Below are 10,932 nucleotides of genomic sequence, written 5' to 3' on the forward strand. Positions count from 1 at the left end.
GCTTTCTGGATAATAGATCTTCCATAATTTTGATCTTCATACCTTAAGTCTACTATAAAATCATGTAAACATTAAATAAACCCAATAGGCTTAAAAAAAGGATGGATTATATCTTAGTTTTGGACCAAGTACAAGGTGTTGTTTTATTATTACATAGAAAAAGGAAATCAATTTACAAATCTTGCATTATTTGATAACATGGAGTCTATGGAAGACAGACTTTCTGTAATTCAGAGCTTTCAGGATAATGGATCCCATACCTGTACCAGCTACCCACCCAATGCATGCTGCAGGGCTATACTGTAAATGTATGTTTAAAAAAGCTACACAGTTTGAATATTCTTCTAAAAAACAAATAAATTTGTCTTTTTTTATTTATTTTTTTTATAATGACTTGCCAAATGGCAACTTCAAGCCGGACCTGCAACTGAATTACCCACTAGTACTGTTACCCAATCTGCAACAGCTTCAACCACAACCCAAGCAGCTAACCATCACCCACCATAAAATTGGAAGTGAAGTCATCCAAGGACAGGAAGTTGATATTGCGGCAGTAACATGACCCCCCAACCCATAGATCAAGCTACAATGCACCTATCAGTTACCCACCCAATACTTGCATGCTGCAGGGCTCTAATTGCATTAAATATATACATTTAAAAAGCTACACAAAAGGAGTATTCTTCTAAAAGCATATTGTTATTTATGATGAAACAATATTTTGTAATTATGTGAACCAGAATTTGGAATAGTTTTTATGAGAATTTAGGTGTAAAGAAAAAACTCCGCCCTGTTTGGAAGCAGGGTTTTGTCTTTGTTAAATGGATACTGTCATGGGAAATTTTTTTTTTCCAAAATGAATGAGTTAATAGTGCTGCTCCAGCAGAATTCTGCACTGAAATCCATTTCTCAAAAGAGCAAACAGATTTTTTTATATTCAATTTTGAAATCTGACATGGGGCTAGACATATTGTCAGTTTTCCAGCTGCCCCAAGTCATGTGACTTGTGCTCTGATAAACTTCAATCACTCTTTACTGCTGTACTGCAAGTTGGAGTGATATCACCCCCTCCCTTTTCCCCCCCCCAGCAGCCAAACAAAAGAACAATGGGAAGGTAACCAGATAGCAGCTCCCTAACACAAGATAACAGCTGCCTGGTAGATCTAAGAACAACACTCAATAGTAAAAACCCATGTCTCACTGAGACTCCTTCAGTTACATTGAGAAGGAAAAACAGCAGCCTGGCAGAAAGCATTCCTCTCCTAAAGTGCAGGCACAAGTCACATGACCAGGGGCAGCTGGGAAATTGACAAAATGTCTAGCCCCATGTCAGATTTCAAAATTGAATATAAAAAAATCTGTTTGCTCTTTTGAGAAATGGATTTCAGTGCAGAATTCTGCTGGAGCAGCACTATTAACTGATTCCTTTTGAAAAAAATGTTTTTTTCCCATGGCAGTATCCCTTTAAGGTGGAAAGGTGAGACTTGTGTTCAGTACAGTAATTTAAATATAAATACATTTTACTTTATAGATGAGTGGGACTGCTTATCTCTAACATACAACAAACACCCAGGCTGTGCAGAAAAGTACAAATGCACCTTCCGATTGCAATTATACTTACAGCTCACTCTTTAACGTACTGAATGTGTTGGAATGTACTGAATTTGTGTTGGAATGTTGATTAGAATTAAGGGATGTACTGAATTCAGGATTTGGCTGAAGTTTTTTGCAGCAGGATACAACTAAATTTAGCCGAATCCAAGAGCCTGGCTGAACAGAATATGAAATTCCCATGCAATTAATGTACACATTATAAACCCTGAAAGGGTTCATATACAGAAGGGGATTCAGCTGCATCCTATGGAAAGGATTCGGGATTCAGGCAAATACCGGATAGGAGATTTCGGTCCATCTCCATTAGAATTACATATTCCCTTGTTTGTTAAATTATAATAAGACCCCTGTTGATTGTAAATTAATGTAAAGCACTATGTAACTTTAAAAATAAATGATGACGATGTTGGGGAAAGAAGAGTTGGACCATCTTGGTGCTAGGGAAGAATAGAGGATTTTGGAGGATTTTGTGTATAGTGATACTAGCATGGTTAAGTTAGGATTAAGTCACTTGTTCTGGTAATGGGAGGCTGCTATCATTGTCAGCTGACTTATACAGCCTTCCAGATACTGGAACTGCCTAGGCACCTCTAGTTGTCATGGAGGCACCCTTGTGTAATAAATATTTATACATAAATGCAAGATATTATGTAAAAATATTAAAAGACGTAACTAAATGCCAATATTAATGAATGAGGCAATACAATATTTGCATACAACGAGCACATACTATATTACCCTTTGAAGCAGACCTAGATTAGGGTGCATTTAAAGAAGTAATGTAAAGTGAGATACAGATTATAGAGTAGTTCCCAAACGGTGGGTATACCCCAATTGAGGATCTTGAACTGGAATTGCTTGACAACCACTGCAATAAAGTCCTTGTGCAGGACCCCATCCCCAATCACAGAAGCCTGCTTCCCACAATGGCCAGGGGTGGTTAGTGGCCAGGGGGGTTAGTGCCACCTAAGCGAGCAGTCCTGATGTTGCCCTTCACCCCAACAAGGCTTCATCACTAGAGAAGAGAGCAGCGGCATAATGTGAGGGCAAGAATCTTCCATCACGCAACTTCTTCCAGTCTCTTGTTTACATCAGTTCACATTTGCTAGGGTAATTTGGACCCTAGCAACCAGATTGCTGAAATTGCAAACTGGAGAGCTGCTGGATAAAAAGCTAAATAACTCAAAAACCACAAATAGCAAAACATGAAAACCAGTTGCAAATTATCACAGAATTTCACTCTCGACGTCATACTAAAAGTTAACTCAAAGGTGAACAACCCCTTTAATGGCCACTCCTGATAAAGTGATGCCTGAGGCAATGTTCTTACCTTGTCTGATCACTAAAATGGCCCTTAGGAAGATTAGTCGCCCAGCGACAAATCTCCTTTTCTCCGGGTGACTAATCTCCCCGAACTGCCTTCCCGCTGGCTAGAATGAAAATTGCCGGTGGGATGGCACTCGGAGAGCTTCGTTTTCCTCACAAGGCAACTTCGACCGACTTCGGAAAACGGACAGCTCCTAGTGCCATCCCGTCGGCGATTTTCATTCTAGCCAGCGGGAAGGCAGTTTGGGGAGATTAGTCATTAGCTGGGCGACTAATATTCCTGCATCTGCCCGTGTGTCTCTGCCCTTTCTGGACATCTACATGATTTCCAATCCCTGGTGCTACCAACCAGGAGCCAGGGACCAACTCAATCGCACAAAGCCAGTTTCCCTTGGCAACCCCAAAAAAAGGTTATATTTATATTTATTTTTATTTATTTATTTGTGTCAGGCTGAATGAAAGATGCCCTTTCCTCATGAGGCCATTGTTATATCTAATGCCACCTCATTCTCTCTAAATAGCACAATCACAAACTGAAGGGCACAAGACACAGAAAAACGCCACAAAATTCCCGGCTGGCACAAGTGTTAAGGGGCATGGGGTGAGGGTGATACTTAGGAGGAACGCTTTTGGCACCATGGTAGGGAAATGATAAACTGACAGAAAAAAAAATATCCAAATCCCAAAAAGAAGCCCCTCGTCCGAGGAGGAGAGGAAACCATTGCTGGCGAGATAATTAATGGCCGCTGAGGCACCTACTGCCTCCCATCATTGATAACAACCACAAATGCCTCATGCACCTACTTGATAAGTTGCACAAGAGCTTAAAGCTTGTGCTGGTGATTAAACTAAGCCCCTAAATTGTAATTTCCTGTCATGGCAGCCACACTAATGAGCAGAGATAAGCAGCCTCCCTCCATCCTGTTCTCACATGGAGCCCAGGAGGAATCTTAATGGATTTAGTCACCACATCATTTCCATATTTCTGTCATTAAAAAAAATTAACTAGTGCTGGTGTTTTGATAAAGTTATACCACCACACGCAATACAAGGAACATGCCCTGGCTCTGTAACCTATATCAACCAATAAGATGTGTGCTTTTAAACAGGTGACCAGGAAATGCTTCCTGCTGGTTGATATAGGTTGCTATAGGTGATTAGAACTTCAGCAAACGTTGCACCTTTAAATTGTTCATGATTTGCATTGTTTTAGTAACTACATTAAATGAGATAGACCTCAACTATTAGTGATAGCTAATTGCCTGTTTCTTCCCCTCAGGCCTAGGGTACAGTGTCTGGCGTTGGCCGGGCCGGGCGAATCGATTTTGTGTGTAAGATAAACAGTGATTGTGTTATTTACAACTAATATAAAATCCCACAAGGGGCAGAGTCCAGTAACTACCCAGCCATGTTACAGTATGGTGACTTGATCGCTTCATTGTTCTGCTTTTCCCACCTTGGCTGGGAATCTATACAAGTTCCAAAGCTGGAGGGGGATTTTGGGAGTTGTAGTTCATCAAAAAATGGAAAGCTGCATCGTAATGGCCACCTGTTGGGTAAAAATGTTATCCCCAACCAAAGGTGCAGGCTAATATAGCCGGCATTCCAGTTGGGGATAACAGTATTTTTTGTTTTTTAAATGCCCCATGCCAGCAATAGGCTACCCGCACCGGGAGGAAACTCCAAGTGCAAGCAGCCATGTTGTGTCACTCGCATTCATATGACATGTGACGTCCCGCGCATGTGCATAACAAGCAATTCGTGGCACATTTTCATTATGCGCATGCGAATGACCGGACATGGCTGCTCACAACTGGGAGCTCCCTCCTGGTGCAGGTAGCGTATTGCTGGCGGGGGCATTTTTTTTAAAAATAACTACTGTTATGCCCAACCAGAATGCGGGCTCTATTAGCCTGCACCTTTGGCTGGGGATAAAATTTTTACCCAACAGGTGCCCTTTAAGTTGGCCATTCACTATTAGATCCGCTCGTTTTGAGAGGTCGCCAAATGAGTGGATCTTAACCTGATATGCCCACTAATGGCTGGGCGATATTGGGTGAATCAGAACGATCGGATTACAACGATGCGAATGGGTGCCGACGAGTCGCAGGACCACATCAACTAGCCGATGCGGTCCTGGAAAAAAAATCAAACTTGCCCGATCGATATCTGGCGGATTTTTGGCCTGATATCGATCAGGAGGACCCGTCGGAAGCCCCCGCACACAGGCAAGCTGCTGAATCGGGACCGATATCGGCATCTTTAATCTGCCCGTGTATGGCCACCTTTAGAGACCCCCAATTTGTGGTATTTTCCTGTCAGATTGTGGTCCTAGCTGTCCTGCAGTTTTGAGGACCTTCCTTCTCTTCATCAAGGTTGAATGGACTGGCATGACACCATGACAAAATCAGCGTAGAAGGAGGACCTGATGGCTGTGGCGGAGGCCCTGGGTTGGTGTGGGGCCCCTGAATTCCCCTTCTGATTGGGCCGCAACACAGAACAGGTCCATGTGGGGGAGGGGGTGCAGAGTTGGAGGAGGACCTAATGACTATGGCGGGGGCCCCAGTGTTGGTGTCGGAGACCCTGAGGTGGCAGCCCTGGACCCCCTGAGCCTGATGCTGCTCTTCATAAATAAAGTCTTGTGTTCTTGCAAAAGGCTAGGGACTCACTGGCTAAAGGAGAAGTCAGGAATCAAACAAAGAAAGTTCTGTATAAAATCCAGCAAAAGAGAAATACAGGGGCTTTTCTGTGTCACTAAATACAGACATGAATACAAGTTAATTATTTTAAGGGACATAAATGCTCGTTTACTGGAGGGCGGTGGATCGCATGGAATGTCACCTCATGGTTTTCCCGCTTCATTTTTTACAGGCGAGTTGCCTTATAAGACTCCTGTCTGAATCATGTTGATCATGTGACCAGAACTGCCATGTTCAAGGCAACTACTGTGCCAGTCATGTGACTTGCAGTTATTTCAGGAGTTGGAAGTTTTAGTAGAGCTGCCAAGTATAGTAAAGAAGGGAAGGTACCACATGTACTGTATACTGAGGTGCCCTGAGGTGGCAGTTGAAACACAATGGGGCTTGTTTATCAACACTGGACATGTGAACAACTGGCCAGTAACCAATGGCAACTGATCAAACTCTCTCTTTTTTTTTTTTAAAGTTTTTATTTTTGCATTTTACTTTGAAAAAGAGAGAACAAAAGAAGAAGACATACAAACAGTGTTTTTTGCCAGTGGAGCCAAGTAATAAATAATCCATTTTATATTGGGGCTCATTTATCAACACTGTGCAAATTTGCCCATGGGCAATAACCCATGGCAACCCAATCAGATTGCTGCATTCATTGTTCTACTTGCAGCTGGTTTCAAAAAGCTAATCATTGATTGGTTGCTATAGGTAACTGCCCATGGGCAAATTTGCCCAGTATTGATAAATGAGCCCCAATATCTTTATCTATGCCTCATTAAACAATCTACATCATAATGCAATCGTACGAAAGTTTATGTCTGGAAAAGCTGGTGACAGTCTCCCACTGAAAATCGTACGATCAGCAATAAATGCAGAGAAATTATCAGCCGACCGATCTCCATGGGACAAAAAATGTCGGGACGCAGACGGTACAAAAATTGTACGAATCAAGGATGGGATCTTTGCGTTTACGGCCAGCTTTAGTGTCTGGTCTAGTATCTTCCATTTCCAGCCACATAGCCCAGACTTTCTCAAATTTATTTGGGCAGCCCCGGGCAATGTAACTCAGTTTTTGGTTTGGGAGAGCATCGTTTACCAGAGCTCGCCAAATAGCAAGGGTTGGGGGAGCTGAGGATTTCTTTGTGTAATTCAGCAGTTGGAGATAACAGAGTTTGGCACCAGACCGCAGTCCTAGATACTGATCAAACTCTTTATTTAAAGGGGTGGTTCACCTTTTTAGTACAGTATGTTGTAGAATGGCCAGTTCTAAGCATCTTTTCAACTGGCCTTTGCTGTTTTTTTAATAGTTTTTTAGTCATTTGCCATCTTCTCCTCACTCTTTCCAGCTTTTAAATGGGGGTCACTAATCCCTTGTAAAAAAACATGCTCTGTGGGGTTACAAAATGTATAGTTTTTATCATTTATCTTTCTATTCAGGCCTCTCTTATTCCAGTCTGTTATTCAAATCAATGCATGGTTGCTAGGGTAATTTGGACAGTAGCAACCAGCTTGCTAATACTGCAGACTGGTGATCTGCTGAATAAAGAACTCAAAAAATACAAATGATAATAAAATGAAAACCAATTGCAAATTGTCTCAGAATATCACTGTACCTGGATCTTCACGCTTTCAGATCCAACAGTTATCTAGAAGGGGGGCACGGTGGGACTGGGCCAGCAGAACACTGGGAAAAAAAACGTTAGGCTCCAGCCCAGACTCACTCATGTCCTTGCTGCCCCCGACCTCTCCCTTGTGGCAGCGACAAAAAAAGATCTAATATTCAAAACCAGCCCAAAAGTAGCCAAGGGGCACTTCAAAAGTAGCCCAAAAATAACACATGTGCAGTGAAAAAAAGTCTAAAAAAATAAATGAAAATATGTGAAAATACGCCTTTTTCAATTTTCACTGATTTGCACATTTTCCATGAAGCAGAATGGGAAAGATTCGCCCCCTTCACCAGGGGCGTCACTACTGAGGGGAGCTCAGGAGGTATAGGGGCCCCTTGAAGCCCAAATACATGTACAATTTCAATAAATACTGGTAAAACAATTCAACCTCTTGACATTTTGGTGGTCAGCTAATTTTTGCTCCAAAATTGTCTGAAATTGAGGAAAGTCACTCGAAAATGCGAGAATACAGAGCCCAAAATCTGGTAACTCCTGACTTCTACACAAGTCAGTCCCATTGCATGCTGGATATTGTAGTCTTACATTAAACTTGGCAGTCGGCAAATTGTTTAAAAACTTTGGTTTCCAAAGTAAAAACCAGCCAAAGTAGCCCAGATCCGTACCTTGGCTAGTTTGTACTTTGAAAACCCACCTGGACTTTAAATTAGTAGCCTAATTTGGCAACCCTGAGGTACGTGCACCTCTCTCTTGTGGCCAAGGTCGTGGCAAAATAAAAAGAAGGTACATATAGGGGGGACGGGACAGAACTGAATTTGGGTTGCAGCAGGCTCTTTCTTAAAAGGAGCTGTATAACTATGGGAATTATAAACAGGGTCCGACTGGGCCGGTGGGGCACTGGGAAAAAACCAACCCTCGTGGGACCCCCACCAACCAAGGTCTGCTTCTTTGTCTGTGCCGTGTCCCCCGTGTGCGACACATCTGTAAGGGCCCCGGCCCTCGTGGGGCCTCAGCCAACCTGATCGCTGCCAGTAACTGAAGTGCTGGGGGAAGGGGGTTGTGATGTCGCTTTGTGCAGGGCTGAAATTAGGTCCGATGCCGCCCGAGGTCACGCGATATGGTCAGCGAGTCGTGCGCGTGTCGTCACTTCGCAGTGTTCCTCGGACCACCTACTCCTCACCAGATTTCCTATGGAAATAGGGAAATGGAGTAAAAAAAACTAAAAAAATAGGTACCCTGAGGGCCGCCCCCAAAACCGTGCCGCCCTAGGCACAGTCCATAAATAAATAGGGTCTTGGCTTTGTGGGGGGGGGGGTTGTGGCACTTGGGGCGGGGGTGGGGAGCAACCTCAGTCCAACACTGATTATAGATCATCTGGACACTTAGTTTGGACACTTTTGTGCTGGAATTCCCTAGTACACAAAGTGTGATGGCTGTGAGAGAAGTTAGGGGCACGTCCCTCCATGTTTGCCTAAAGGATAAAGTTTATGGAGTCAATGAGCTCAAGCTTTAAATGAAAAGGCAGTTATCCACACCAGGGTCAAGCCTCCCATGCTTTGCAAAGCCAGAAATCACTCCAGCACAGCCTCATTCAGTGATTTTTATGGCACACTTGAATCACGGTGAGAATTACTGCAGCTCATATCTAGGCCTCTCAACAATGTTTGCTCAAGCCGTTGTACACCTGGCGTTATAAAGCCATATCCAGGCCCAGGAGGCAATTCATCGGAGTCTCAATGATGCTCCAGTTTCCACTGTGTGAATGCAGCATGGGACAGAAACAAAGGTCGGAAGGGGAAGAATATTTGTGTGTGTGCTATTTATCCAACGACTTATAATTATCCTTTTTAAAATAACCCCCGACATAATATACAAAGGGACATTGAAACTTGAACTTGCTAACTTGAAAGTAGGGCTGTGCTTAGTTGTGACGGGATTGAAGATATAAAAAAAAACTTGGATTTGTTCTTCTACAACAGCTTTAAGGGCAGAGACACATGCTCAGATACGGCAAGACTAGTCTCCTCTTCTTCGGGATGACAAATTTCCCAAACTGCCTTCCCGTCGGCTAGAATGTAAATCGTCGGCGGGATGGCACTCGGAGCGCTTTGTTTTCTGAAGTCACAAGAAGTTGCGTAAAGCTAAGCGCTCCAAGTGCCATCCCGCCGACGATTTACATTCTAGCCAGCGGGAAGGCAGTTCGGGTAATTAGTCGTCCTGAAGAAGAGGAGATTTGTCGGCAGGCAACTAATCTCACCGAATCTGAGCTTGTGTCTCTGCCCTTAGGGTCTGTAGGTTGAGCAACATTGATAAAGTGTTACCGTTGCCAGCTTGCTATGCTGTACCTACAATTCCAAACAAGGGAAAGTTGTGCTCACCACTAGTTTTTAAAATCATTAGGCGGGGGTGCAATGAGGCTGTGACCACAAAATACATATAGACAAATACAAGAATCCTCTGCACTCAACCCATTATCAATATATTTAAGACAGAGACATTTTGTGCATACTGCTACTGAAAAATGCCTTACCCTTTAAACAAAACAGGGATTGTTTGTCCATATATTGCAATATATTTAAGCTCGCCAACTACGTCAAAGTCATCCCATATCTGGCCAGTCCTATGCTCAATTTTCATCTGATTCATTAAGAATTCTATGGTTTCATTATACATTTTACTTTACTTATTACTTTATTATACATTTTACTTTGACGTAGTTGGCCAGCTTAAATATATTGCAATATATGGACAAACAATCCCTGTTTTGTTTAAAGGGTAAGGCATTTTTCAGTAGCAGTATGCACAAAATGTCTCTGTCTTAAATATATTGATAATGGGTTGAGTGCAGAGGACTCTTGTATTTGTCTATATGTATTTTGTGGTCACAGCCTCATTGCACCCCCGCCTAATGATTTTAAAAACTAGTGGTGAGCACAACTTTCCCTTGTTTGTTATAGTTCTACAAGAGCAGTGACCAGCTCCATGTTGTAGCTCCCACCCCCTCCAACTATAGTCAGGTGATCCCACTGGTGTCTAATAAAAGGGCAGCCAAGTTTGGGAGTTTTACTTTCGAAAGCAGCTAGTAAGTTGCAGGTAAAACGTATTCGTCCCTTTTATAAAATGTATAATAAAACCATAGAATTCTTAATGAATCAGATGAAAATTGAGCATAGGACTGGCCAGATATGGGATGACTGTGACGTAGTTGTTCAGCTTAAATATATTGCAATATATGGACAAACAATCCCTGTTTTGTTTAAAGGGTAAGGCATTTTTCAGTAGCAGTATGCACAAAATGTCTCTGTCTTAAATATATTGATAATGGGTTGAGTGCAGAGGACTCTTGTATTTGTCTATATGTACCTACAATTCCCCCACACACACAGACACACATTTTTCCAGACTATCACTGCTACTCCTTGGGGCCCCCAGAGTAGTATTATGCCTGTCAATATGTAAGTAAAGAAGTGGTAGAGCCGCCCTGGTCAATAACTATTTGAAGCCCATTGCTATGTGTCTCCCAGTAGTTCTTCTACTGGTCCCCACCACACGTCTGCAATGGTATGGTCCATAGCTTTCCTCATATTCTTTTACATACAGTGTATACATGGAGGTGTTTTACATACATACCTATACATATATATTTGTGATGCACTCACGGATCTGTACTCTGT

The sequence above is a fragment of the Xenopus laevis genome, chromosome 7S (genome assembly GCF_017654675.1).
Source record: "Xenopus laevis strain J_2021 chromosome 7S, Xenopus_laevis_v10.1, whole genome shotgun sequence".
NCBI classification, from domain to species: domain Eukaryota; kingdom Metazoa; phylum Chordata; class Amphibia; order Anura; family Pipidae; genus Xenopus; species Xenopus laevis.